The sequence below is a fragment of the Rattus norvegicus genome, chromosome 6 (assembly GCF_021556685.1).
Source record: "Rattus norvegicus strain SHRSP/BbbUtx chromosome 6, alternate assembly SHRSP_T2T, whole genome shotgun sequence".
Taxonomy (NCBI): Eukaryota; Metazoa; Chordata; class Mammalia; order Rodentia; family Muridae; genus Rattus; species Rattus norvegicus.
The window spans coordinates 47538578-47546164 of NC_141539.1; positions in this window are offsets into that span (position 1 = coordinate 47538578).

Here is a 7587-nt window from a genome sequence, read left to right on the forward strand (position 1 = left end):
TCTAGAAGTAGAGAGGCTGCTCGAAGCCACCTGAGCTGTTCTAGCCCCTTTTCTGCCACTCTAGAGAAGGAGCCTGAGGTAGGAACCTGACTCTGCAGACCACCTCTTCCAACACACTGTTGCTGAGGTAACCACCCTGAGTGTGTCCCTCCTCAGGGGAAGTGGTGGCCAGGCCCACCCAGTAGGCCAGGAGGGGTTTTCTCAGGAAGAAGCAAGGCCCTCAGAGAGATGTCCTATGTAACCAAGAGTCCCTCCTGTCTCCACCCAGGGGAAAGCACCAGCCAAGACACTCTGGTCCCTCCCTTCCTTCCCAAGACAGTACTTTGTAACCAGAGCCAGGAAGCCAGGCAGCTGGGAACTTGAATGGCCTCCAACCTGTGCTCTGACATAGCTAAGAGGGAAAGTGGGATCAAGTCCAAACGGAGCTCTAGGGCCTCACTGGAGGACAGTATGCTGACGCTGGAAGGTATCCTGACACCTAGCTGAGGTGGCCCACCCAACGACTCACCCAGAGTGTGAACTGAGTGGAACCATTTCCTGTAGCAGGGTTCCTCGATGACTCTCTCCCACGACTGTCAAGGTCTCCACAGGTCCCCATGTGCCCAAATGATTGACACATCCACCCACATGTGTGAGACATCCAGCTGGCTCCATCCCATCGGAGCCTAAAACACCAAACTGCTCCCTCTGGCTCCTTACAAGCAATTTTCAGCACAGGGTACAGCTAAGCAAAAAAATTAAAATAATAAAATAGTCCATGGATACTTTGGCAGCCTGTAAGGGCAGTGTTAATGGGGATATCATCTCAATTCTGAAAATAACATAGCCAGAGAAGTTTCTGGGCAAACAGGATTCACAATGTCTTTAAGAGTGGGAGTCTGTAAAGCCAGAGAGGCAATGAGTTTTACACGTTTGAATATATTATATGTATGATTAAGAAAATTCTGAACAAAATCACATAAATAGATGTGTGTATGTGTGTCTATGTTTGTACATGCCTGTGTTTTCACAGGTAGAAACACCTGGCACCTGCAGTCTGTCCCAGTCGAACACAAGGACCTGGTGTCTGTGTCACTTGTGAGGTAAGGCCCTGCTGCCTATGCTGTGACTTCAGGAGCAGAGACTGCGGGAGTGGGGGGCTGTGAGTGCGGGGTACCTGGGGGAACTCAGGGACTCATGTCTTCCTCAGAACAGCCAGTCAGCTGCTGGAGTTCTTTTTGCCATGCAAGAAGGCTCACCCTGCAGTGCAATCGGCCTCTCCAAATCACAGCTCTCAGCCTGTCTCAGTTAGGGTTCACTACTGTAAACAGACACCATGACCAAGGCAAGTCATATAAGGATGACATTCAGTTGGGGCTGGCCTACAGGTTCAGAGGTTCAGTCCATTATCAAGGTGGGAACATGGCAGCATCCAGGCAGGCATGGTGCAGGAGGAGCTGAGGTTTCTACATCTTCATCTGAAGGCTGCTAGGGGAAGACTGGCCTCCAGGCAGCTAGGATGAGGGTCTTAAAGCCAACGCCCACAGTGGCACACCTACTCCAACAGGGCCACACCTTCTAATCATGCCACTCCCTGGGCCGAGCATATACAAACCATCACACAGCTCCATCCATGGTGGCTTTTGGCAACACCTTGGGCTGACTGGGACTCTTGGGACAGAAAATGGAGGCTCCATTCAAGAAGTGAGAGAGTCAGCAGTTGGGATAGAGAGAGAAGAAACTTTTAATGTAGTTTTGTATATTTCTGTTTTCTATTAAGAGGACAGACTACTTTTATTCTTTGTAATCATTTAAATTATTTCATACAGTGACTCAGTTACATTCTCACCTGCGTCAACTATAAAAATACTTGAAGTATTTGAGGGGTTGGGGGCAGGTGGGATGGGTGGCGGGTGTTGAAGCAGAGTCTCCCACTGTAGTCCTGCTGGTCTGGGACTCTATGTAGACCAGTCAGCACGTAGGCAAGTCTTGAGCATGCAGTGACCCTCCTGCCTCTGCCTCTTGAGTGCTGATCATAAGGAAACGTGGCAATATACCCAGGTTATTATCTTTTTACCCAGGCTATCATGGAATTTATGACAGTTCTCCTGCATCCCCCCCTCCAAGTTCTGGAATTGCAGATGCTAATTAAAGATCTACATGGAGAACTCAGTTCCTATCCTCAAACTCATTGACAGTACACAATGGGGTAGGCAAGGAGGGGCAGGAGGCAGAGGCCAGGACTTCCCAACCCTTTCTTTACTGGCAATGATAGGGCTCAGGCAAGTACCTTACCTCTCCTCTTCTACTCCTCTCCATCAGATGATTCTACTCTAAAGAAGGTCAGCTGACTAGAGACACCACTGGCCACATGGCTTCCCCATTCACCCTACTCTGGGGCTCACTGCACTGCAAGAGTAGGCCTGGCCTGGAGGAACCGAAGACCCACAGTTAAGTCTATTTCTACCTGGCAGCTTCAGGGACAGGAACAGTTTACCTTACTCCTGGCCCCACTGCCAACTGGCCCTACTCCCTTCAGCCCTGCCCATCCTCTTCATGCCCAATCCTGTTGCCCTTATCCTAGGGCTCCTCCTTGGTGCATTTTTAGGAACATTAGAGGCATACCCTTCTAGTCTGCTGTTCCCACGCGATAACCCCAAAGGCCTGGGGTGATGACAGCGGTGAAGACACAAGCTAATGGTCCAGTCTTGCTTGACACCAAAGCCCTTTCCATAACCCCACGAGTTCATGAAGAACTCAACATTTGGTGTTAAGTGCCTGCTGTCAGCCCATTGCTCTGATGCTATCCAAGAAGACCTGGGTCCTATGCAGGCCCCGGGATCCCAGGGCCTCCAGAGCTATCTGGACCACTCATCCTCTCTGCCTTCCTTCAAACCTTCGGAGATAACGATCTCCTCAGGGTGGGGTTCAGCATCACAGTTCAGCTGTGCCAAACATGTAAGTCCGGGGGCTGGGCACAGAGCAGACAGCTGGGATCAGAGGTTCCCCTTAGGATCAGAGCCAGCCTGACCCCAGTGCTCTCTCCTAATATGGGGCATCATGTGCAGCAGGTTGGGGGTATTTCCTGCTGAGGCCTCCAGTCTCACCAGGGTTAACTCCTGAGTGGCTTCCATGCTTCCTCCTAATGTCAGAGCACACCGAGGGCCAAGCTGACGCGACAGTGTTCACCCTGAAGAAGAGGAATGCGGAGAAGACTCCTCTCCTGGGCCCTGGGCCAGGCTTTGAGCAGCCAACTCAGAAAGCTCACGTGCAGTGTGCACCCCCTATTCTGCTGAGCTGGTCTAAGCACTGGACTGGAGAGCACACTGGCTGTTGGGACTTCTGAGGCACAGCTAGTGGCGGAATGGAGAGCCAACTTGCAGAGTAGAGAGCCTTCCCAAACCTGCTGGACCATGTTGCTGGTAAAATAGTTGGCTCTTTGTCATCCACGGGACATTGGCTCCAGGGCCATCAGTAAACCCACGCCCATGGCTGCTCAAGTTTCTCACATTAGAATGGTATAGTGTTGGCATAGAACCATGCCCAGACTTCCGCGTGCTTCAGATTGTCTCTAGTGGGTCACGAATTCCATGCTGGCTAGTTTTATGTCAACTTGACAAAAGCTAGAGAGCCATCTGAAAGGAGGAAACCTCAATTGAGAAAATGCCTCCAGCTGGAGGGCATTTTCTTAATTACTGATTGATGGAGGAAGGCCCAGCCTACTGTGACTAGGGCCATCCCTGGGCTGGTGGTCCTGAGTTCCAAAAGAAAGCAGGCTGAGCAAGCTAGGAGGAGTAAGGCAGTAAGCAGCACCCCTCCATGGCCTCTGCTTCAGCTCCTGCCTCCAGGTCACTGCCCTGTTTGGGTATCTATCCTGACTTCCTTCAGAGAGGGACTGTGATGTGGAAGGTATAAACCAAATAAACCCTTTCCTCCCCAACTTGCTGGTGGTGATGGTGTTTCATCATAGCAATAGCAACCCTACCTAGGACAAATTCTGTGTAATTGCTAACCTATTGTTTAGGGAATAAATGACAAGAGAAAAACAATCTCTGTGTGTGTTTCTTAAAGAAATACTTATTTTTTACTAAGTGTTTTTACCTGTGGTTCGTTGAATCTATTTAGCATCTAGAACCCACAGATATGAAGGTATGCCTGTAATATACTTTATTTCTCTGAAAGTAAAGCAGGCAGGCAGTTTCCCTAACTGGGAATCCATATTTCCTGTGATGGTTTGTATGTGCTTGGCCCAGGAGGGGCACCATTAGGAGGTGTGGCCTTGTTGGAGTGGGTGTGGCTTTGTTGGAGTAGGCGTGTCACTGTGGGGATGGGCTTTGAGATCCTCCTCCTAGCTTCTTGGAAGTCAGTCTTCCACTAGTGGCCTTCAGATGAAGATGTAGAACTCTCAGCTCCTCCTGTGCCATGCCTGCCTGGATGCTGCCATGTTCCCACCTTGATGATAATGGACTGAACCTCAGAACGTGTATGCCAGCCCCAGTTAAATATTGTCCTTATAAGAATTGCCTTGGGGGGCTGGAGAGATGGCTCAGCAGTTAAGAGAGTTGAGTGCTCTTCCCGAGGTCCTGAACTCAATTCCCAGCAACCACAGGGTGGCTCACAATTATCTGTAAAGGGATCTGATGCCCTCTTCTGGTGTGTCTGAAACAGCTACAGTGTACTCATATACATGAAATAAATAATTTTTTTTTAAAAGTTGCCTTGACCATGGTGTCTCTTCACAGCAATGGAAGTAAGACAATTTTCCAGAATCTTTCCCAAGCAAGGTCCTGGCTGCCTGTGTAACCTACAATATCCCTTTAAGCACCCAAACCATGCCACACCCATGAGTTCTTCAGCTCTCCGAGCCTACTCCTGGGACCACCCTGCCATGGAGGCTCTTTTCTTGAACATCCACATGCACATTCACACATGCACATATTACATATCTCACACACACACACACACACACACACACAGAGAGAGAGAGAGAGAGAGAGAGAGAGAGAGAGAGAGAGAGAGAGCGCGCGCTACCTGGAGAATTTGTTCTGACTCATCTCTTACAAAGCATTATTGTTTTTGATATGGTTAGTACAGGGCCTTGGCCACTCTACACTAAACTACAAATTATTATTTTTTTTTTTTGGTTCTTTTTTTCGGAGCTGGGGACCGAACCCAGGGCCTTGTGCTTCCTAGGTAAGCGCTCTACCACTGAGCTAAATCCCCAGCCCTACAAATTATTTTAAAGACAAGGCCTTTTGACTTAGCAACAATCCTAGATTCCGCGCAAGGCTGCAAGCATAGGGCAGTCCCTCCCTCTTCCACACAGCCCTGCCTCAGTGTTGACATCTGTGAAGCCAGGCACACTCACCACAGTGCAACCAAGCCAGCCACAGGTGTCACCAGTTCGCTCTTTCCATTTCCAGAGCCAGTGCAGCACCCCGGTGTGTCTTCTAGCAGGCCACCTCCCATCTGAGAGACTTCTTCAGACCCCTTAGGGTTTCATAGCCATCGCCCTTTGGGATGAAGCCTTCTGTACCACCCCTCCTCTCGATATCGTGAGGTAGTTCCTGTACATTACTTTGCCATGTTGATACAGGTTGTCACTGAGTGTAGCCCCATCACTTGAGAGAAATGACATCTGCTAGGTTTCTGCCTCCCCTGTCCATGGGTCTGAAATGTACTTCCAAGATAGAGGACAGAAGGTCCTTTCCTGACAAGGTCATCACTGTGAGACCTAGTGGCCTTCTTTCCCATTTCTCCATTTATGTGCACTTTCCTAATCTCCCCTTCATACCCTCACTGAATCTCCTCCCCGCAGGGGCTAAACTAACTCACTGTAGACAACTGGTTCTGCTACTCTGAGGAAATCAAAACCAAAATTTTACATCATATCCCTGATATAAAATGACATATTTGCTCCTCACCACCTGCTAGGAATCAAACCTAGGGTCTTATACACATAATAGCAACCTTTCAAACATGGAGTTGCACCCCCAGCCCTTACAATAACTTTCACATAAGCTGTGTGCACCAACTGTCAACTCAAACCAACTGTCCAGGGCTGGAGAGATGGCTCAGTGGTTAAGATCCCTGACTGCTCTTCCAGAGGTCCCGAGTTCAATTCCCAGCAACCACATGGTGGCTCATGACCATCTATAATGGGATCCAATGCTCTCTTCTGGTGTGTCTGAAGACAGCTACAGTGTGCTCCCATAAAATGGGATATATATATATATAAACATCCAGTTATATATATGGATGTTTTGACTACATGTATGTCTGTTTACCACATGTATGCACTGCCCAGAAGACAGTGTCATACTCCTTAGGACTAGAGTTACAGATGGTTGTGAGCCACCCTGTGGGTGCTAGGAACCAAACCTGGGTCCCCTGGAGGAGCAGTCAGTGCTCTTAACAGTTGAACCATCTCCCTAATCCCGACCTCCTTTTCTGTGTGTATTTTCCACCCAAGGGTGATGTGTCCACAACACAGAACCCAGGGTCAGAGTAGGCTGTTGACTCTGTGTGCCATTTCCCTCCACATGTCAGGACCACAGCAGTGTTCTTCCTTGTCACGAGGACGATGCTCCTTCCCAGCTGCCTGCCAGTACATGACAGACACCTCGGCCAAATCCTTATGTAAGCTTGATTTCACTTAATCCCATGACATTCCAGTACACAGATTCATCTCCATTTAGTAGGTGAACAAACAACCACAGGGAAGGCAAGCGAGGTCCTGGGGGAACTGAGCCATCTCTGTCTTCTCCTGGCCCAGTGGCTTCCAATAGGAACTAGCTGGATGGGGAGTGGATGTACATACGGAAGCTTAACCGTCTGGCGCCATGGGAAGCAGCAGGTAGTGACTGTCGCATACATGTATGTGAGTGCCACATACATAGACATGTCTCTTCATAAATTTGGAGGTAACAGTGCTTGTATAGGATGGAGAAAGACAGGTGGGACGTGGTCATCAGAATCAACTAACCTCCTCATGGCGGGGAGGGACAGAATGAGCTACAACCTGTACTGTGGTAAGGAGTTTCATGGAGAAGGGGGAGAGGCTTCTAGTCACGGGGTGCAATTGTCACTGTGGTTGACTAGGAGTCACCTGGTTCCAAGCAAGCAGAGCCTACCTGCTCACAGTGAGCTCTGAATTGGGGGTACTCTGCCTTGGACTGAGAATTGACTGTAAGGGATTAAAATCATTTTATGCTGAGCCAGGAGGACGGCCAGCCTGTAGCCATCACTTCTGAAGGCTGTGTGGTACACAGGGACCACAGTGCTTCGGCAGAGACCTAGCACTTTCCAGGATGTGGGACTAGGGGCAGACATCCTAACAGATTTTCACTCAGGTCCCCACAGGGGCACACAAAGGCAGCCTGTGCGATGCTTCTGTGCTGCCAATGCCTGGAGCTCCCTTCCCAGCTCGCCCTGCTGCCCTGTCTGGGCCGGTGCCAGCACTGCACTGGGTCATTAGGAAAGCCTGTTTGGCAGCACACCTAATTGCAGCCTGTTGCCTGGGCAGACAGGCCAGGCAGCCACGAGACACTTGGATGGTGGCCCTTCTGGGTCAGGAGGTGACTTATGCAGCTGCCCAAGGCTACACAG